At 39.5% G+C, this 22,552-nt stretch overlaps 1 long non-coding RNA gene across 1 annotated transcript; it reads right to left on the minus strand.

Annotated features, from left to right (window-relative positions):
• Positions 1 to 12,227: 12,227 nt before the first annotated feature.
• Positions 12,228 to 21,566, minus strand: LOC115655535. Its single transcript, XR_004001404.1, has 5 exons — positions 21,505 to 21,566; positions 20,199 to 20,343; positions 15,529 to 15,604; positions 14,070 to 14,199; positions 12,228 to 12,411 (listed from the first exon to the last, which is right to left on the minus strand). It is a non-coding gene; the product is annotated as an uncharacterized LOC115655535 (long non-coding RNA).
• Between the last annotated feature and the right edge of the window lie 986 nt (positions 21,567 to 22,552).

The following is a 22,552-nucleotide window of genomic DNA, read 5'->3' on the forward strand; positions in this document are numbered from 1 at the left end:
ATTATTTAATCCAAACCTCACAAATAGAACACCAAGCTTTAGAAAATGTTATATTATCTTATTGGCCCAGGAGCCAACAAGCAAATAAGTTGGTACAAAGATGTACTGCTCTTTGCAAAAACCACTTATACACACTGCAAAGAGCCCATCTTAATATTGTAGAATAAAGTCAAGTTTATCATCTCAGTAGCTTTAACCTTGAATACCAAAGCTGTCCACTGACAAACCTGTATCTTCAAAATAATGTTTTATTGCAGCAGGAGACATTATTACTACACATTATCCCAATCACTGTTATAAATAGTGAATGTCTCATTATTTTTGAAAGTTAACCTTTAGAAGCGCATTTTCATGCAGTTTATGAGTGGTCTAAAAATGAAGACATTGATGATGACGGTTTAGAAAATGGGGCAAAAAAAAGTCTGTATTCACTTTAAATGTGAATAATTTGGATAAAGCCATTTTGTGAAGCTGCATAAGAGTAGCCAGTTTAGGATGGCAAAATTAGTGAAATATTGTGTCACACAAAAATATCAAAGTCAGCACATCAATTTAAGAATGAATTACCCTCATTTGACTTCATGTTACCTTATTACAATTAAGAATGATGGAAGCATCAGCAATAAATTGTCTTCAGCATCTAAAACCTCTGTAGTCTAATGTTTTGTCTTCTCTTATTTAAACTCTTTAGCGGAGTCCAGCTGACTTTCCATTTTAGTTTACAAAGTTATGAAGTATTTGGATTTCATATAAGAACATAATATAAATTCATATTAGTAACTCTCATCCACGGGATGAGGAGGAGGAGCAGTCAGAGGGGAGGAAACCTTTCCCAGGGCCCCAGGAGAAGCAGTGTTCATAGCTGTAGCCACAATAGTTGGGGGGCCACTTGTAAAATGGAGTTCCTTATCTTCCCTCTCAGCCGCCTGAAGAAAGGTAGAGGCAGCAGTCAGTGGCCCACCCTTTTCAACAGTGGAACAGGGGCCTCCTGCTGGCTTTGACTAACACAGTGGTCTTACTGATCAGGCATCCCAATGCACTTACTCCATCTTAGGAAGGGCCTTGAAAACCCTAAAGGACTGGATGGTTGTAGCAACAGCTGGGCGTGGGAGGGCAGTCTCCCTCCTGCTCCTCTCTTGTTCTGCTGCAGGTCTTCCCCTTGTGGAGAAAGGGAACAGATGGCCTCATGCAGACAGTGCATGGCAATGTTGCATTGACATCACATTGTTACAGGATAACCTAGCTCAAGAGGCTAGGCAGAGGTCTATTGTGCTTATTGTTCAGCCTTGCTAGTAAGACTGGAGGTTTGTTCTAAAAAAACAAAAGTAATCCCAGCTATCAACAAGAAATATATTCACCAACAGTAAGTGACTACAGAAGTGGCAATTGCAAAGTATGTTAATTGCAAGATAACAACATCACAAGTTGCTTGTGAGGTGCTTATGCCTGGAAATTGTTATTTCATTTTCTTTAACAGATGTGCTAATAGCCATTTTTGCATGGCTCCAGCAGGTATACCATTTTCTGTTACTAAAGAAGCAACAGCAACTTCATTTGTGATTGTCAGAGCCAGAGAATCATCTCTTTAAACACTCTTTTCAATTTGACTTTTCTGGAGAAATTTTTTTTCTTGTTGCTACTCAACAAAAATGGACCCAACCCAAAATCCTAAATCAAATTATCTCAAACTTTGTGGCAGGATCCTATCTCTATAATGGCCCAAATCATGACCCCAAATCTTAGAGGAAGATTAGGTTTGCTTTATGGTTCTAACATCCAGGAGTTTGTTTTGTTTTTAAATCACCACAATCTAGCATCCCTGGTAAAGGCAGGTTATGGTAGGCTCAGCAGAAACCCTTTACATTGTTCAGAGTTTCCTAACACTGAATCAGAACTAGAATTTTGATGGCTATGAGCAGTAAATCATGGAGAAAGAGGAATTCTGTATTATTATATTAAGGCATTGAACTGAATTGAAATGGAAGGTCAGCTGAAAACACAAAATATTCAAAATTATAATAGCTTTAGAAAGACAAAAATATTAAGATTATATTGAGTGTAGAAGTTAGAGAATTGTATTTAGAAGCATTTGGTGAGATAATTTACATTAGAGCAGAGATTACGAATGTTGATCTGTATGGAGATCAAATGACCTCTTTGTAATTCCTTTCAAAGACCATAAAGAGGGTAATGGTTAAATGCACAGAAGCATGTGGTAACACTAGCGCATTAAAACAGACATTTCCAGCCATATTATTTTAATTTTTCTGTGACAAGTCACTGGAGAATCAAGCAAATTATTGAATTGTTTTACAAAAAGACAACTCCTGTTCTGATATGTTGTCTGAACTCAGAATATAGCCCTGGCTCTTTGTTTGAGGCTTTAAAGTTCGGTCCCTAAAGACTCTTTGAAAAGCTGGAAATATCAAACACTGCAAAAGTCATTGATGTAGTATATACGAGCCATATGGCTAACCAATTACTAGTATGCACAGGTAGTCTCTGATCATGAATTTTGAATTAAAGGTTTCCATGAAAGAATGATGCAGTATATTCTGCCTACAGAAGTTCAGATAATCATGTTCTGAACATGATGTGCATGCACATAAAAGGCAAAACACAAATATTGCAGTGAAATACCTGCTGCAAGCAGAAAAGACAAAATACATCTACTGCCTTAAAGTTAGGTCCTGATAGGGTAATTTAAAAAAATTACACCCAACACGTGAAGTGTTAAAGTATAGTTTAACTAAAATGTATTGTTTCTTTAGTTATTCATGTCTCTTTACATTTCCAGACATGTTAGTTCAGTGCAATGTCACACACTGTATCTACATAACTGGGCATTGTGCCATTCCTGTTCTGAAAGCCAACAATTCATCATCATCTTCTCAGAGGCAAACAATCCTAAAGGGCAATAAAAATGGATGTATTCAATATGAAACAATTTTGTGAACATTTCCTTTGGAAAAAAATTGTCACTTTGAATCCATCTTGAGAAGCAGGAAATAAAACCATTCAAACTATAACCAGGTATTATACAGCAGTATTACCACTACACAGTTCAGGTCTCCATATTTATATGTTCCTGGTATTGATCCCACACTGGTCTGGCTGGCACAGGGGGAGGGGATCATAAAAGGTTTGCACACTACTGTGTAGTCTCAGAGGGACATCATAGGTACAGGACTATAGATGTGCATGCCACCTAGATTATCTCTATTCACCTGCATCCTCACTACTACCTACAGATTCCAAGTTTATGACATGGTGCATAATGGGGAAAGAAAGGTTCACCCATTTGGGAAAGGAGTGAAGCCAGGGTGGAGCTCCTTATTGCCATCTAGGACCTCAAACACATGTATAAAGCAAGAGTATTTTAGATCAATACCTGAGGAAGACAGTGTTAAGTAGTATGGGCTAAAGAACCTACTATTTGCTCTAATACATATTTTCCCCCAGATTTTGTACATACATCACCCTACAATTTTGTGCAGCACCTGACCCTGTTTAACTCCCTTTTCCTCCCCATCCCAGGAATCACTGGTCTGAATTCTGGTAACACAATCACTGCAACCTCAGTAACTTCCAAGGGTTTTTCCAATGGGCCATTTATTTGGCAGGGAAAACATGAAGTCATTTTTCTTTTGCCTCAGTGCTGTATAACAAATGTGAGAAGCAACCCCAAATTCATTTTGCACTATAGATAGGTTTTGGTGGAGTATTAAGAAGAAATAATTTGTTTGGTCTTTCCCCAATACTTGAACTTATTAAAGAGGCACAAATTTCTTTTCATGGAAGTGCATACTTGCTCTTCTCTAATATAGGAAACAGAAGACAACATTAGGCTACCATTTATTTTCACAGGAATTATGATTGATATGAAGTGATGCTTGTGCAGAAAATGAAATCACTGTCCCCTGCTACTGTTGCTGATATAACTCAGCTTTGTGGTTTAATAAAAGTAGTGTCAGAGATATCTCCTTAGCAAGGATGAGAAAATTTCAGCAGCCTCTCAGAAGTGGTGATGTTGCAACATTTTTCTGTCTAAGCATTTACGGATATTAACAAACCTCCAACTGCTAAATGTAATAGAGATGATTACACTTTGATTCCCATGCTACAGAAAAGTAAAAAACTGCAATTTTGATTTAAATCATAATATGAAACATCACTGTCAAATGTAAAATCAAATCCAACAAGTGTATTTCTTGGTCAGAGCTGTCTAATACAATCCAGAGAACATTGGCTAGCCTTTATGCAGCCAGTAATGACGCACTTAGAAAAATGTTCTCTTTGCCAATATAATCCAAAGGTCAATATATCTGATATCAACCTAATGCTTGACTATTCCTACAGCAAGGGTTTGATTATTATCAATATTTGGTATGAAATTATTGCACTAACATGTCAAAAGGATGCAATAAGAATGGCCTCAATATTTTTCTTCCTGGAGGCTGTCCATGCAGCAAGGCAATCAATGGCTGTCACCCATGTATCAGGCACAAGTGGTATCCTGCCACAACAAAGGAGGATTGCTCTCCTGTCATGGAATCCTCTTACAGTTTTCTGAGCAGGAGTCATTTGCACTGATGCTGGCTAGCTATAGTGCATAGCTTGAAACCTTAAAGGTTCCCCAAACTCTTTTATTAATATATCTTAATTGTATCATTTTGTAATCCAAGTACAGTACAGTTAGAATCCTTAAACTTATAAAATAGATTCAAAGAAATCAGACATCACAATGTAAAGTTAATGAGTGAAGCATGACACCAGATGAGTAGCATATGAAGGGACACAGATGCCATTTACCTTCATTATTTCTAATTAATCTAAATTTCAGAAGGCAGAAAAACAAAAGTGTGTTATGGGTTCTAATTTAACTAATACCTGTATCACTCATATCCAAACATCTGTGACAAAAGAAGGGGAAAGTTCATAAATATGCCCAAACATGCTCAAGAGAATGTGGGGTAAGGAAATCTGAGGGGGCTGGGGGAATGGATGATAAATGGCTGGTGTGTTAAAATCACTGTCTCAGTTAATAGCACTTGTGCAATGCTTGGATCCCCCAAATGTTATAGATTTTTTTTTGCAGAAACTCTTATGCTGTGTATGTGCTGCAACAGCTAAGATAAGTCAGGTCTTGCAGTCCCAGAATGCTGCCCCACTGAGGGTGCTATAGAAGAGGAGCAGAGATCAGTTCCCATTGAGTGAGAGTAGTGTGAATGAAGAGTTCTTGAGTTGTAAGGGACTCCTTAGTGTCCACCTCACCAGAAAAATAGCAGAGCTGAAGTTTGAGCACTGTACAAATTAAGAGGTGATAAAGCAATGTACTGAGTCCAAAAACATTTAAGATTATAAAGGCAATTCCACAGAGCTGGACAACAATGCTAAGGCTCAACTACATTTCCAACAGCAAGTCTGCATGACTGATGCATCAGAGATTCACAGAGTGGAAGGCCAGAAGGGCTCATTAGAACATCACAGGCCCTTAAATTTCACCCAGTTGCCCTTGTATTGAATCCAATTATTGGTGACTGGCTAAAGCACATCTTCCAGAAAGGCATCCACTCAAACTGAAGACACCAAGAAATCGTGAGTACATCACTTTTCTAGTTAGCTTGTTCCAGTGGTTAATCACCCTCACTGATAAACATTTGTGACTAATTTCTAATTTGAATTTGTCTGGCTTCACCTTCTAGTCATTGGTTCTTGTTATGTTTCTGTCCTTATAAAGGTGCTTATAGATCGTAACCAAGTCCCCTCTCAATTATCTGTCTGATAAACTACACGGATTGAGCTCTTTAAATCATTTTAAAGGTATTTTCTCCAGGCCTTAAATGATTTTTGTGGCTTTTTTCAGTACTCTACCCAATTTTTCCAGCATAGTTTTTAAGATGTGAACATCAGAACTATATGCTGTACACAAGTATCCATCTCATCGATGCCATATAGAGAGGTAAAATTGCCTCATGATTCCTCCTCACTATTTTCCTGTTATGCATCCAAGAATCCCATTAGACAAAGGACAAAGCAGCATTGAGGGCATGGGTTGGGGATGTCAGTAATCCCCCACAATCTTCATCTCTGCCCCATCCCCATTACCTCCCCCCTGCTCCCTACATAGCTCATTATCCCTGTCAAACTGCTGCAGCCCTCCCCCTCCTCCCCCCGGCTGCTGCCTACACTTATTTCAGGCAGGGTCAAGACTAGGATGTGGGTGGTCTCACCTTGTGGTTAGAGGAAGAGTCAGTAGCCAGGAATATGAGCCCAGGGTCAGAGCTGGTGTCAGAGGCCAGATGCAAGAGCCAAGGGTCAGAACTGGAGTCAGAAGTCAGGAATTGGAGCTGACTGTCAGAGCCAGGTTACTTGGAGAGAGCCAAAGCAGGAGCAGGGGTGGGTCCGAGGCAGGAACAGGGCTGGAGCAGGCATAGGAGCTACCACAGCCCGGGAAAGAGGTTTTGAGCAGCCGGCATCTCGTAGCTGGTAGCAACATTAAAAGCATGATCCCCTCAGGCAATGGAGTGGTTTGGCCAACCAGGGCAGCCCAGCAGGGCTCGTTAGACTACCTGGGAGTTAATCTAGCAGGTAAATCTTACCCTGACAGGCAGCAGCTTCATATGATGCTCTCTCTCCTTGGATGTATATCTTGGCCTACATAAGCAGTGAAGACTGCCACCTTGCAGTTTAAAGTTCTTTTAAAATAAATATTATAAGTAGGGCTGTCAAGTGATTAAAAAATTAACTGTGATTAAATGCACAATTTGAAAAATTAATCGTGATTAATTGCACTGTTAAACAATAATAGAATACCATTTACTTAAATATTTTTGGATATTTTCTACATTTTCAAATATATTGATTTCAATTACAACACAGAATACAAAGTGTACAGTGCTCACTTTATATTTATTTTTATTACAATTATATGCACTGTAAAAAAACAAAAGAAATAGTATTTTTCAATTCACCTAATATAAGTATCGCAGTGCAGTATCTATCATGAAAGTTGAATTTACAAATGTGAATTATATTAAAAAAAACTGCATTCAAAAATAAAACAATGTAAAATTCTAGAGCCTGCACGTCCACTCAGTCCTACTTCTTGTTCAGCCAATCACTCAGACAAACAAGTTTGTTTACATTTGCAGGATATAATGCTGCCTGCTTCTTGTCTGCAAAGTCACCTAAAAGTGAGAACAGGCATTCCCATGGCACTGTTGTAAATATCTTGCAACACCAGCTACATGCCAGATGCACTAAAGATTCACATGTCCCTTCATGCTTCAACCACCATTCCAGGAGACAAGTATCCATGCTGATGACAGGTTCTGCTCGATAACAATCCAAAGCAGTGCAGACCGATGTATGTTCATTTTCATTATCTAAGTCAGATGCCACCAACAGAAGGTTGATTTTCTTTTTTGGTGGTTCGGGTTCTGTGGTTTTCACATCTGAGTGTTGCTCTTTTAAGACTTCTGAAAGCATGCTCCATTCCTCGTTCCTCTCAGATTTTGAAAGGCACTTCAGATTCTTAAACCTTGGATCAAGTGCTGTAGCTATCTTTAGAAATCTCACATTGGTACCTTCTTTGTGTTTTGTGAAATCTGCAATGAAAATGTTCTTAAAATGAACAACATGTGCTAGGTCATCACCCAAGACTACTATAACATGAAATATATGGCAGAATGCAGGTAAAACAGAACAGGGGACACACAATTCTCCCCAAAGAGTTCAGTCACAAATTTAATTAATGCATTTTTTTAACAAGTATCATCAGCATGGAAGCATGTCCTCTAAAATAGCAGCCAAACCATGAAGGGGCATAAGAGTGTTTAGCATATCTGGCACATAAATAGCTTGCAATGCCAGCTACAAAAGTGCCATGCAAATACCTGTTCTCACTTTCTGGTGACATTGTAAATAAGAAAAGGGCAGCATTATCTCCTGTGAATGTAAACAAACTTGTTCAATCAATTGCTAAAACAATTACAAGAGATACAGCTGAGTGGACTTGTAGGCTCTGAAGTTTTACATTGTTTCTTTTTTGAGTGCAGTTATGTAACAAAAAAAAAATCTACATTTGTAAGTTGCACTTTCACGACCATTGCACTATGGTATTTGTATGAGGTGAATTGAAAAATACTATTTATTTTATCTTTTTTACAGTCCAAATATTTGTAATAAAAATAATATGCACTTTGATTTCAATTACAAGACAATACTATATATATGAAAATGTAGAAAAACATCCAAAATAATTAATAAATTTCAATTGGTATTCTATTTTTTAACAGTGCAATTAAAACTGTGATTAATCATGATTAATTTTTCTGAGTTAATCACGTGAGTTAATGGTGATTAATCAACAGCCCTCATTACAAGATTTTTCTGCTGCCCTGCTGTGTTCATAAGGGTCTTTTGGGTGGGCCCAAGAGCAACACCATAAAACATGCACAATCCCATCCATTCTGCCTTTTGCTCTGTGCAAACACCTGCCTGCTACCACTTCAGTTTCAGTTTTGTTCCTGCTGTTACTGGTAAACACTCTTTAGCAAGGTCTAGGACATGGATCTCAAACTCAAATCACCACGAGGGCCACATGAGGACTAGTACATTGGCCCGAGGGCTGCATCACTGACACCTTTTCATACAATGATACAAAAGTATAGTCAAAAATGAAAAAAATGAAGAGTAATATAGCGTGCTATTAAAAGTCAATGTATTCACTTTTTTAAAACTGTAATGCGAAAAGTCATTGCTAATTTTGACAGTCATTTCATTTTTGACCTCTTAGCTGGCAGCGTTTTGCATCAACCAGAGCATCAATATTAGGTTTGATATCCTAAGACAAAACCAATCTCATTGTTGCTTGCAAATGTTCCTCAGTGAGCCTTAACACAGATATGTTAATCTTCCCGGAAGAGGAAAAACTGTTCATATATATATGTACTTCCAAACATTGCCATTACCTTTGTGGAAGCAGAGAATAACATGGGAAATCTTTCTTGTGAAAGAAACCAGTAGAATTCTGGAATTTCAACATCTGTCTACTTCTGCTTCAAAATGGTGCCACACTGAAGCTCCACGGACTCCATCTGCATTTCCTCTACAACATTGTCAATTTCCACAGCAAATGGTGTGGGAAAAAAGTTGAAAATGTTGTTCTTTAAACCGCACATAAAACTGTTTGTGTAAGTTAGAAATAATACTTGCATATTCTTTCAAGGATTTGGGTTCAACTTTTCCTAAGGAATTCAGAGTCGAGAAATGGACCAAATTGCCAGCAGTCAGCTGTTTCCCCCACAAAGTAAGCTTCTCTTTGAATGACTTAACGCTGTCATACATCTGTGTTATCACCTGTTTTCTACCCTGAAGCTTCAAGTTCAGTGCATTCAGGTGATCAGTTACATCTGTTAGAAAAGCAAGGTTGCAGATAAAAGTGGAATCAGCAAGCTATTGAACCTCCTTGTTTTTCATTTTCATGAATGAATCAATCTCCTCTCTAAGTGCAAAAAAACACTTCAAAACATTTCCATGATTCATCCATCTCACCTGAGTGTGATACAGAAGTTCTCCATATTCGCTGTCCATACTGGCTAGAAAAGAAGTGAACTGTCTATGATTCAGCCCTCGTGCATGTATAAAATCAACTGTTTTAACAACTACATCCATAACTTCCTTTATTTGTAGACTTTCACTACATAGGGCTCCTTGGTGCAAAATGAAATGTATAATGGTGAAGCTAATCTCTGGTATATTGAAGCTGTTCAGTTTGGTCTTCAATAATCCAACCACACCAACGTTTTCAAAGCACATTGATGGCACACCATCCGTAGCCAAAGATACGAATTTGTTCCTTGGCAGCGCAGCTTTTTCAATGCACTCTTCCAATCCTTGAAATACGTCACATCCTGTTGTGGTCCCTTTAGTGGCATTAAGTCTAGCAATTCTTCAGTTATATTCAAATTACAATCCACACCCCTAAAGAACACTGCACATCTGATACATCTGTACTCTCATCAAGAGCAATTGAAAATGTTTCAAAGTCTTTTGCCATTTGAATCAATTGTTTTTGCACATTATCTGCTAAAGCCATTATCCTGCAGGCCACTGTTTTGGCAGACAAGCTTATGCCTTCAAAAACTTTCTTCCTATCAGGACAAAAATTTCACGGGCCTTCACAAGACATTCTTTTATGAACAGGCCTTCTGTAAAAGGTTATGATGATTTCGCTATCATTTCACTTATCACAAAACTTGCTCTTACTGAATCTTCGCTAGACTTGTTAATCTCCAAAAAGAAATTTCTTTGCTTGGCAAATGCTGCTTTAAGTTGCCAAACTTTTTCCTCTATGATTTTTCCAGTAAATGCATCCTATTTTTCATAGTGCCTCGTGTCATAGTGCTGATGCACATTATACTCCTTGGGAACAGCAATCGTTTGCTGATAAATAAGGCATCTTTTACCTCTGTGAAAAAATATAAATTCTCCCATTTGTCCTGGAAAACTCTTTTCTTCGATGAGTGTTCTTTTTTTTTTTTGACACCGAAGTCATTTCCAAGGGGTTTTAATAAAATATAAACACTCAGTAATATACCTCACTCAAACGACAAAACACGCACTTACTTTTAGAATTACTTCCGTTCAAGACCCCCCCACACTGCTCCCAGCCCCGGCCCCACTCCATCCCTTCCATGAGGCCCCACACTTGCCCCACCTCTTCCCACCCCTTCCCTGCCACCATTCCAACCCCTTCCCCAAATCCCCACCCCAGACCTCCTGTTCTCCATCTCCTCCCATGAGCATGCCATGTCCCTGTTCCTCCCCCCTCCCTCCTGGAAAGTCCTAAGAGCCGCCAAACAGCTGTTTGGCAGTGGGAAGCGCTGGGAGGTAGGCAGAGGAGCGGGAATGCAGCATGCCCCGGGGGGGAAGAAGGGTGGCGGGGGGAGGGGAGCTTGGCTGCCGGTGGATGCAGAGCACTCACTAATTTTTCCCTGTAGGTGCTCCAACCCCGGAGCACCCATGGAGTCAGCGTCTGTGGCAGGCCACAGGAAATAACTCCCCGGGCCACATGCAGCCTGCATGTTTGAAACTCCTGTTCTAATGGATACATCTAGTAACTTGTCTGATATTTTTATTCCTGAATGTATTTTAGGCAAAGAATGCATGGTTGTTGCTCCATCTAAATTATTCATATTGAATAGGATAATGTGTTAAATTCATTGTAATAAAAATGTAAAACAGAGCTCCTTACATTTGTTATACTTGTAAATTTAAAAAAATGTTAAAAAATAACCATCCCTTTTGTCTCTTTAGTGTTCAACAGAGAGTCATTTTAACTATAAACTTGTTGCATTTTTTTCTTAGAAATCTCACTCATGTACATTTGATTTATAGTATAAAACTGAACTCAACAGAAATAAAGGACATTTTTCACACTTGGAAGCAAGCACAGAAGAAGACGTTATCTTCTATCAATGAATGTTATTAAACTTATTATCTAACACTGGATTTGGAGACAGTCACACTGCTTTTAAGGATAAAAATCTTCAAATACTTCTGTTCCTTCTGTAATTTCAAGATTCATATTTAGAAGTACTGAAGCAGACTATGTAATTTAACTTGAATAACTTCAAGAACATAATGAAAGATAATCTATACTGCATAAAGCAGAAGTACTATCTGTTCCATTCATGCTGACTTCAAACTCCTATCTAAAAAGCTGAGAGTGACAGAGATAACTGGCAAGTAATATGGTGGTATGGAGGAACTTAAAGTGATCGGGGAAAACTAGCAATGGATGAACCAGTTAGAACAACTCAGGCTCCAATCTTGCAAACATATATTCAAGTACTAAATTTCACATAGGTAAGTGGTCCCATTCATTTCATGGGACTACTCATGAACACAAAGTGAAGCACCTGCTTATGAGTCTGCAGGATCAGGGCCTACGAATTACACTGAACTTTCACTCAGAACTCATACTATATCTTTTAGATGTAAAAAAAAATAAGGTTGGTTGGGGGCAATTGCCCTAATGCTTTTGCAGGACTGCACTTCCTGGTTCCACAAGAAAGAGAATACTATGTGGCCCAAGCCTGATAGGGGATTATAACTAGATTTCTACCTTTATCTGGAGACCCAAGGAGTTCAAATAAGCTTCTGAATATTTGGCAGCTCATCTGAACCAAACCCAAAGGCCAAACCATTTGAAGTTCACCTCTCACAACTAAACACCTGTTAGCAAATTGCAACCGAAACTTCTTGAAGCGATATTACTTTGGTAGACTTTTCCTTTTGATATCCATTGTTTATGTTGCTATTTAATTAATTATTAATTATGAAGTATCAACAGTATGGAAGACTCAGTCCTTAGATGAGGAGGAGTTCCCTTCTCTGAGGCATCTACAACATAAAGAGATTGATATAGATGAGACACCAAAGTTCCCCAAGAGCCCTAGAAGTTGGTGCTACATTAGACTGGGTGAGGAGAGATTGCTTTTAAATAATGTGCATGCACAAATCAAGTAATTGTTCATCAACCCATTTGCACATGTAAGTATCCAATTTGTCAATCCACATGCTCATTAGTACACAAGCAGGATGTCATAGGATATACCATACTCAACGTGCAAGCAGCTGAAACTTTGATCCAAATGGGTAAGTGTCATAACTGTTCTTTATGATAAAATTTAATTCCAAAATTCACTTTTCTCTGCATTTCTTTGGAGTGTGGTAGTGATCTAAGAATACTTTTCCAGTTATCACTCTCTGTTCTGAAATAAATATTTTAAACTTGTTTTTAACGGTATCCCTGGATCACTTAATGCCTCTCTATTACACTTATCTCTATCCATGGTACCATTTACATATTTCTTTCTTTTTATACAGGCTATCATTGCAGTTGCAAAGGTCAGTATTTTGTCTGATAATAGATGCATTCATAGATTCCAAGGCCAGAAGGGACCACTGTGATCATCTAGTCTGATCTCCTGTATAACATGGGCCACAGAATTTCACCAAAATAATTCCTTGAGCATAACTTTTTGAAAAACATCCAATCTTGCTTTAAAAATGGTAAGTGGGGGAGAATCCACCATAAGCTTTAGTAAACTGTTCCAATGGTTAATCACTCTCACAGTTAAGGCGTACATTTTTATTTCCAGTCTGAATTTGTCTAGCTTCAACTTCCAACCATTAGATCATGTTATACCTTTCTTTGCTAGATTGAAGAGCTCATTGTTAAATATTTATTCCCCATGTAGAATTTAATCAGATCACCTCTTAACCTTCTCTTTGTTAAGCTAAATAGACTGAGCATCTTGAGTCTATCGCTATCTTCTCATGGTTCTTCTCTGACCCCTCTCCACTTTATCAACAGACTTCTTGAACTGCGGGCACCAGAACTGGACACACTATTCCAGCAGCAGTCACGCTGGTGTCAAATACAGAGGTAAAATAACCTTTCTACTTCTACTCAAGATTCCCCTGTTTATGCATCCCAGGATCGCATTAGCTCTTTTGACCACAGTGTGACAATGGGAGTTCATATTCAGTTGATTATTTACTTCCACTCCCAAATCTTTTTCAGAGTCACTGCTTCCCAGGAAAGAGTCCCCCATCTTGTAAGTATAGCCTACATTCTTTATTACTTGATGTATACATTTAGCCATATTAAAATGCATATTGTTTGTTTCTGCCCAGTTTACAAGCAATCCAAATTGCTCTGAATCAGTGGCCTGTCCTCTTCATTATTTACCACTTACCGAATTTTAGTGTTAACTGCAAACTTTATGAGTGATGATTTTATGTTTTCTTACAGGTCATTTTAACTAGCGTAAGGCCAACAACCGGTCACTGTGGGATCTCACTGGGAACAGACCCTCTCGATGACAATTTCCTGTTTACAGTTACATTTTGACACCTATCTGTTAGCCAGTTGTTAATCCACTTGATGTGTATCATATTAATTTAATTTTGTTCTAGTTTTTTAACCAAAATGTCCTGCGGTACGAAGTCAAATGCCTCACAGAGGTCTAAGTATATTATATCAATACTGTTACCTTTATCAGCCAAACTTGTGGTCTAATTCTGGAACACTCTCTGCCATCAGCTTCCTCCTTCCTTGCAATAGGTTAGTCTGTACACCCAGGTTCCTTGTGTCATGTGTCTGCTCTGTGGAGATGGAAGGGCCTTGAAAGGAGAGAGAAGGAGCACATCACTCTCTGAGCAAGATAAATAATTACAACTCCTATGAAGGGGGTTGCTTTAGTTCAAGGTCAAAAGATTATACTATTTATTAATGGTCTGTGTACTATTTTACCAAAAAGAAAACCCACCATGCACTTCAGATATCCTAGGAGCAGCATTGGAAACCATGAAACATCATGGTAAGACGTTCATACAAAATTCAAATAAAATTATTTCTACATCCTCTTCATCTTTTCTGAGGGTTCAAGTGAACCCTCATAACAAGTGGGCTTGTTACTAGCAATGATTTTTCAATCCTCTCTGGAAGGACAAGCTCTGAAAAGCATTGATATTCTGGAGATCCTTCAGTGGAAGCATGAATTCCTGTTCCAGGCCAGCAGAGGACAGTCATTCATATATGCTAAAAAGGTGTTTAGGAGTCTAGTGACCAACCAGTATATCTCAGAATGGAGGGGGCTCACGATTTACAGAAGTGGCACTAATAAAAATGCCTTTTCCTGGAACTCAACAGACCATCTGGAGTTCCTACTCTGTGAGATGTTCACTTTCATCATCAGCCAGCAATGGGTGAAAATTTGTGATAAAAATCAGGATAGTGTTAATTTAGAATGGAGATGCAGTACAGCCTCCTTACAAGCACCAAGTTGCTGCCCAGCATTGGGAGTCCTAACACAGTCAGACTGCCACCTTTCACTGCAATTTGGATTCATGTATTATAGCCAGCACTGGACCAAATCCACACCCCAGTCTTGTTTGCACTCATAACAGTGAGGATTTTGGTGCCTCACAGACATGCTGGGACAGTGCAGGTGTGCCCAGTTTATAAGATGTGCTGTATTTGATGAGAGGGGTACGTAAGGCTATTAATTGTGGACCCCCAACCCATATTATCACCAACCAGGGAGAAAACATTTCATGATAATGGCTTGTTTAATCTTTTCCTAATTTTTGCAGTGTCCATTTTGAATCTCAACTGGTATTGGCAGGACAATGGAGGACTAGGGAAATGGCCCAGTCCCACCTTGAACAGAAACACACCACCAACCCCAGATTCCATTAGTAATTTAATAGGCCCATAAGTTGGAAATCCTTCCCCTCTGTATATTAACAAAATATAACATGGTGACAAAAACTTGCCAGGCTCTGGCTAAGGCCTCCTATGTGTCCTGATGCCAGTTTTGAAGGGGGCTGCTCCCCAAAGCCAGTCCCAAATAGCTCTTCTGAGTACAGACCCAGAAGGTGCTGTGCTGTAAGTGCTCTGGCAGCATAGCCTCTTCTATTACTAGCATCATCTCCAGGGTCACTTCTCACCTTTCATCCACCAGATGGCTCTCCTCCGACAGAGCTTGTGATGGCTGCATTTGAACCAGGAGGTCACTTCTGTTTCCTGGGAAGTGAATGGCAAGATTTGGGATTGAAGGGCTGGGAAGCACAGCTCCGGGGGATTATGGGATAGTTTTGGCAGACTCCACACTCAATCTGACAACCTGGACTTGAACTTAAATGGTTGTGTGTCCATATTTTTATGCTTTTTGCAACTATGTAAGAAACCTAAATCTTAACTTGATGTACATACAGCATGTTTTCTGAAGAACAGATGGTCCTGTACAAACTAGCAGCAAGTGGCCTTTTTCTGCATCCTGCTCCCCATCTGTCTCTTTCCAATCTGCCCTGTTAAAATTAAATAAATAAAATGTGTAGGCACATTTTGTGTTCACAATAAATTACCTTTGATACCTTCACACTTCTCCCTTAATCACAAGGTGTTAGGAGCTCAATGCTCCAAGCTCCATACAATATGCTTCCTAGTTGCCTCCGGTAGCACCCAAAACACTTCCAGTCAGCTCCTGCAGGACAGACAGATGTTCTCCCACAACCCACTGTGAAACAGGCCCAGAATGGCTTCAGCTGACAAGGGTACAAAGAACCCTGGGAAATTATAGTATACACTTGCAGAAGTTCTGCTTTGGGTCTGCATAGTGCAGTATGGTTGTGAAGCTCGAATTTACATTGCAGTACAGATGCTCAAGCGAGGGCTTGGAAACACCATGTCTGCATGTGCGGGTCACAGAAATCTGGGTTTATTGTGCTGTGTAGACATACCTTAGGCTGTGGAAATTTCCTGTGGAAAGGGATGGAAGTTATATTGCTTGATACATTCAAAACTAAACTGGGCAGAGAATTTAAAACCAGCTGTGCAAAGGGGCTATCGTTGCAACGCTTCACTAAAATAGTTACTAATAATCTTTGTGTAAATGTTTGTCCTCTTTGGAGTCCACAAGGGAGATCTCTTCACTAGCCTTGTGCTTCAAGAGAGTTATTTTGTATTACACTGATCATTATTTCTACCACCTCTGAACTGCAGAAGGTATTTGCTATTTGTCACACAGAGAAAGAACCCTGAAAGGACTGTCTATGAAACAATTACTAAACAAGCAGTGTAATGAATCATTAGCAGCTCACATAACAGCATCAGTGATACTTTTTTCTATATTTATATAACAAAATTAACTTTACATTTAAGAGCAGAAGTAATGGAATAAACGACTATACATTAATGTCATAAGTTTTTAATGGCTGGTACAGACTTATTAGAAAATGCTTGTTTTACCAAGTGCAGTCCAAAAACAACAGGATATTGAATAAGGCCAATAAGAATAAACATGTTATCCAAAGTTTGGAATCTAGATTTTTTAATCTTTGAACTGACAATTTACTGAGTTTGCTCAATAAATTAAATATTAGCAATAGATTTCCAATTCCCTTCCTCTACATACATAATCACTGTAGGTCAGCTAATTGCTAATTAACATCCAAGTATAAAATAGGCCACATGGTAGCTGAGGAACCACTCATGGAAATAGCAGGTTCTTGACTTTGTAGGACAAATAATACATACTATTGTGTACAGCAAATGGCTGCGGCTTCACACTCCACATTATGGATCAACAATTTGCTTGCTAAAAACACAAACAAGGCTAAGCTATTTTTAAGTCCTATATGTGATAAAAACAGATGTGTCCTGCTTATGGATGCTTTCCATAGCTGTATGAAATTAAACAGCAGAGATATAAGGTTTACAGAGAAACTACTCAGCAAGCTCAAGAACTACTTACCATAAAGCTTCTTCTTACAGATAGTGTTAATCTACAATATGCAAATTCATTGCATAGCTCTACAATAACAAATACCATTGTTAACAGGTGTTCTGAGCCTACACTATGACAGTTCTAAAGAGCCATTTAAGTTAACCCATGTATATACAGAAGGGAACAGAATTTAATTTTATTTGGGCTCTTTAACAACAAAAGTACTTTACGAAAGTAATGGGTTGAATACTGGAACTGTAGTTATTGTGCAAGTAAAGGGGACCATAATTATTAGGACCTCAGTTCAGCAAGCTGCTTAATCATTGTGCCTAAGTTTCCACTGGAGAGAGTTCAACAGAAGTGACTTTGATTTAATGTCTCATCTGAAGGATGGTGTTAGTGGTTACAGTACATGTGCATGCACTCTACGACAGCTTCACCTATTGCCATATCTGTACGCATATTTTATAGCTACACACACATATGGGGGGATGTATATGCAATGAGACAGAAAAATCTCAAGAAATTTCATGATATATCTATGCAAACTAGAGATATCATGCATCAGGTTTTGTGCCTTGCCTCCTTTTTGGACAAACTTTAACTTTGAAGGGCATTTTAAAAATATTACACCAAGCATGGCTAAGCATTTCCTCTGACAAGATTTGTTAAGCATATTGGTAACACTTCAGCCAGTGCTCTAACAGGTAGTCTGAAAAAACACAGACTCCATCACATGCAACAGCACGGTACCCTCTCTTTTAAATACTAACATAAAAATATAGGAAATTAAAGTGGTCTGATTCTCACATTGTGCTCTCCTTACACCATTCTGGTGGTGTAATGAGGCTGTAAAATATACATCCATTACATCTAACCTCAGATTGGTGTAAAGGAACATTGGTGTAAGTGAGAATAAGGTCCTTCATGTCTATGCTTAAATACAAAGTTCAGTGTCAAAACTGATATTATTCCTTTTACCACTCTGTATGGGTCTCCACAGCTGTAGTGATCATCCCTAATATATGCACTTCAATCTTAGGGATGTTACAGAAGTGCCTAACAATGGACAAGCAGAAGTCCACTGGGGACTTTGCTGTCGCTGTTCATTTTACCAGGAAAGCACTCTGCTATTACTGCAAAGGGCAGCTGTCTAAAATTCTAGGCTAGCTAGAGAGATAGCATACAAAGGATGGACTTTCTGACTTTATTGCCAGGTTTAAACATCTAAGAACTATTCTCACTTAGTCTTTATGATTTACAAATTGTGCACCATTTAACAACAATCAACAAAACGTGCATGTCTTTGCAGTATCACTAATGACCTTTAATTCTGTGCACATTAAATCAATGAAATGAGGTAGGATCATCCAGCCATTTGCGATTTTGATTGCACATGACACATACTATTTGAGGCTCCTGACTTATTGAAGTGAATAGTTATCAATGACCCTTCTCTTTTGACTTTCACTATGTACCGCTGGTATTCTGAGCCATGGATAATTTCCTTTAAAGGTAGTTACTTGAAAAAAGTTAGCTGGTTGTTGCATCCTACTGATAAGTCTTTCCCTACAAACATCCTTTCTGAAATGTGGCCAGCCTGCAGCCTCACCCATGCTGTGCTTCACTGAGATTGCTGCTTAACAGCTGAGATAAATTAAGGAACTGCCTCTATGTTTGTCTCTCATGCCCAAAGCTATTAAACACAGAAAGGGAGGGAAATTTTGTATTAAAAGGAACAAGTCTACAATAGTAATCTCCTCCTTGTCATGGTGGAGTACATAATATGCTTTTGGGCAATCTTTTGAGCAGAACCCTTCAAAGCCATTTGAATGCCAGTGTTGTCAATGCAGTCCACATTATTGTGTCCTGTTGTGATCTGCACAATGTCTGTGAGGAGAAGAGGGAACTGTTTCACCAGGAGTGAATTCAAGACACTGCTGGCTATCTGAACAGGCACACAGACAGACAGTGCACCTGATATGACTGGTGCGGGATCCATATGCACAACAAAAATCAGGGATGCTTTGTGCATGGTCCCAGTCTGAGGGAAAATGAAATGACATTTTAGGCTGTGCATGGGTATGGGGCAACTGTGGGGAAAATGTTTGTAAATGTGTTGGTATTGTGTATTATGAATTTACACTTTCATTAAATATATGGAGATGTATTACACATTTTATCAATACTGTCCATGCACTGTAATTCAGGTTATGGATTACTGTGAAGACAGTTTGCAAATTTTTATTTTGGAAGTTAAAGTTTAATGAATATCATCACATGCCCCATGTTTGTGCCACTTTTACTATCACAAATAATAAAACTTGTTATTGCAGCCTTATGCACAAATTCAACATTTTATTTTACATGTGTATTTATACGTTGTAATAACCAGAAATGCAAACTAGCTGCCATCATTGTGCAGCACAATAAACAAACTCTGTGCCAAAAAACAGTCAAAGGTCCATGTGCCCAAATGACATGTCCAGCTATTCTTGGGTATACCCTGTCCCTCTGTTCCCCTTGGTCTTTCTGGTATGTTTCACACCTGTGGGCTGTGACAGGAGTAGGTGAATGTACAGGATACATTTGTCTCTTCAATGTGCTGAGTTCATTGCTGTGATGTGGTACAGCCACTGCCTGAATTGTCCAAAGGTCGCACACTCTGTAGGGTGCGATTGCATGGAGAGGACTCAGGCAGTGGGGCAGGAGCTGAATGTGATACTGAAACAAGCAATCTGGTATCCATGAGTGCAAGTACTTGCTCAAATAGCTCTTTTCTCTGTGCTCCATCTTCCTCCCTCAACCTGCTGTCATGCTCCATTAATCTGTCTACCAATTTCTCCTCACCCTGTGACTCTCTGTCTCTCTTTCCCCTCTGTGCATCCTTACCCTTCTGATACTTCATTTGCTCATTCTGGAACTCTGTCTGCCAATCAGTTTTATCCAGCAGCTCCCCCAGCAGCTCATCTCCAACTCTTTCACTGTCCTAGCAGGTTCCTTGTGACACATGTTCGCTCTGTGGAGGTGGAAGGACCTTAAAAGGAGAAGGTTATTGTCTGAGCAGAATAAAAAATTACATTACATTTCCAACTCCATGAAAAGGGCTGTGTTAATTCAAGGTCAAACTATTATACTTTTTATTAATGGGCTGTATTCTATTTCACACACACAAACACATCATACATTTCAGACTTTCTTTGGAGCAGCACTGAAAACCAAGGTGTATCATGGTAAGGCACTCATACAAAATTCAACTGAAATTATTTCAGTCTCTCCATCTTTTCTGGGGTGTTGGGGAAAGGGAACAAACAAGTGGCCTAGTTACTAGCTATGCTTTTTCAATCCTGTCTGTCAGGACAAGCTCTGAAAAACAGATATTCTGAAGGTCCCTTAGCGGAAGCATGAACTTCTGATTCAAACCAGAAGAGGACAGACATCCATGTATGCTAAAGAGATATTTAGGCATCTAGTGACCAACCAGCATCTCAGAATGAAGGGGACTCATGAATTATGAGTATGAGAATGCCTTGTCCTGGAACCTAACAGACTGTCTAGAGTTCCTACTCCATGATACATTCATTTTCATCACCAGCCAATAATGGGTGAAAATTTGTGATAAAATTAACAAGATATTGATTTAGCCTGGAGATGCAGTACAGCTTCCTCACTAGCATCCTGCAACCATGCACACACCTAACTCTGCCAGCCATTAGGAGCCCTAACACAGGCAAACAGCTAACCTCCACTGCCATTTGAATTCATGTATCGTAGCCAGCATTGGACCAAATGCACACTCCGGTTTTGTTTGCACTCATAACAGCAATGTTTTTGGGAACTCAGTTCACATGCCTGGGACAATGCAGGCATAGCTGATTGTTCAGGTCTCCTGTATTAGATGGAGGGGTACTTGAGATTATTAATTCTGGAGCCCCAACCCATATTTTTACCAACTAGGGAGTAATTAGGAAAAGTTTCATGATATCTGCTTGTTCAACCTTTTCTCTCTTTTTGTGGCATCCATTTTGAATCCCAAGTGGCATCAGCAGGAAGTTGGGGACTAGGGGAATGGGCCAGGTTCTACCTTGAACAGAAACATAACAAAACCACAGGTTGCATTAGTAACTTAATAGGCCCATGAAATGGAAATCCCTCCCATCCGTACATTAATGAAAAACAATATGGTGGCAGAACCTACCAGGCTCCAGCTCTTGCTCCCATGCTTATTCTGATGCCAGTTCTGCAAAGGGCTGCTCCCCAAGGCCATCCGCAAATAGCTCCTTTGGGTAATTGACCTCATCTCCAGGGTCGCTTCTTACCCTTCATCCACCAGATGGCTCTCCTCCGGCAGTGCCTGTGATGGCTGCATTTTAACCAGGAGGCCACTTCTGGTTCCTGGAAAGCAAGTGGCAATCCTTTCTATGTAAACAGAAGAAGGGTGTGGGCTCAAACCTGAGCTGGAGGCCTGTCTTAGTATACTGTGTAGACCAGGGGTCAGCAACCTTTCAGAAGTGGTGTGCGGTGCCGAGTCTTCATTTATTCACTCAAATTTAAGGTTTTGCGTGCCGATAATACATTTTAACGTTCTTAGAAGGTCTCTCTATATAAGTCTATGTTATATAACTAAACTATTGTTGTATGTAAAGTAAACAAGGTTTTTAAAATGTTTAAGAAGCTTCATTTAAAATTAAATTAAAATGCAGATCTTATCAGTTTAGTGCAGTGGTTCTTAACCTGGGGGTGCGAGATACGCTTTTTTTGGATGTGAGACATCCAAGATTTTTTTGGAAGGTAAATCATCAAAAACACAAATTAAGCACAGGAATGTATCTACAACTATTTTGTTTAATCAAACATATATTTATTAACATTATACATGTTTTAACTATTACTATAATATACAAAGTTTTTAAGTTTTCAAGTTTTTAAGCTAATTGTAGTGATAAGGGCTGCAGAGCGCTGGGACCAGGCCAGGAGCAGAGCCCTGGGCTGGCTGCTGGTACCAGAGGCTGGCAGCAGGGCTGAGCAGGGCTGGAGGCCCAAACTCCGGCTGGCAGGGGGCCAGGTGGCTGGAACCTCAGACCACCTGTGAGGTGAGCGGGGCCAGCGGCTAATATCCCAGGCCAGCAACAGGCTGAGCGGGACCAATGGCCAGAACCCCAGCTGGCAGGAGCCGGTGGAAGGAACTCCAGACCGTCAGCGGGCTGAGCTGGGCTGGCAGACAGAACCCCAGACTGGCAGTGGGC

This window comes from Gopherus evgoodei, chromosome 7, assembly GCF_007399415.2.
Source record: "Gopherus evgoodei ecotype Sinaloan lineage chromosome 7, rGopEvg1_v1.p, whole genome shotgun sequence".
NCBI lineage: Eukaryota > Metazoa > Chordata > Testudines > Testudinidae > Gopherus > Gopherus evgoodei.